General features: G+C 42.5%; 1 protein-coding gene across 1 annotated transcript in view; it reads left to right on the top strand.

The window, feature by feature from the left end:
* The window catches only part of LOC116480996 (amyloid beta A4 precursor protein-binding family B member 1-interacting protein-like), a 12,119-nt gene that overhangs the window by 3,196 nt on the left and 8,287 nt on the right, over positions 1-636 (top strand). The window lies entirely within an intron of this gene.

Genomic DNA, 636 nt, shown 5'->3' with positions numbered 1-636 from the left:
TTGCTCTGTCACCCAGGCTGGAATGCAGTGGCATGATCCCAGCTCACTGTCACCTCCACCTCCCAGGCTCTAGTGATCCTCCTGCCTCAGCCTCCCAAGTAGCTGGGAGACCACAGGCATGTACTGCCAAGCCCAGCTAATTTTTTAAATTATCTGTAGAGACAGGGTCTCCCTGTGTTGCTCAGGCTGTTCTTGAACTCCTGACCTCAAGGGATCCTTCTGCCTCAGCCTCCAAAAGTGCTACAATTACAGGCGTGAGCCAGTGCCCCCAGCCACAGCTGAGATAATTACAATATATAGCTTCTTTCTTTGTTTATAAGCTGATATTTAAACATATGAATCTGTATTTATTAGATAAAAATCTTTCTGATGTATTTAAGTCAAAGGTAATAGAATACACTAAAAGCTTTTAAAACATGAATATTTGTCTAATAGAGAAATCTTTTTCTATCCTGTAAGAATTTCCAGTCTATCACATACGACTTCAATCTCCTACTCAAGTAGCATGTCCTCCGCAACACCTCTGATCTCTCCAGTGCCAATACTGGATTTCTGTTACCTCCGTTTCATATATTAGTGGAGTGAGAGGTTAAGTAACTTTTCCAAAGGCACAGAGCTATTAAGGGTCAGATGCTG

The sequence above is a fragment of the Hylobates moloch genome, unplaced genomic scaffold, assembly GCF_009828535.3.
Source record: "Hylobates moloch isolate HMO894 unplaced genomic scaffold, HMol_V3 SCAFFOLD_3, whole genome shotgun sequence".
Classification (NCBI taxonomy): domain Eukaryota; kingdom Metazoa; phylum Chordata; class Mammalia; order Primates; family Hylobatidae; genus Hylobates; species Hylobates moloch.
This window is presented reverse-complemented; position numbering and strand designations above follow the sequence as displayed.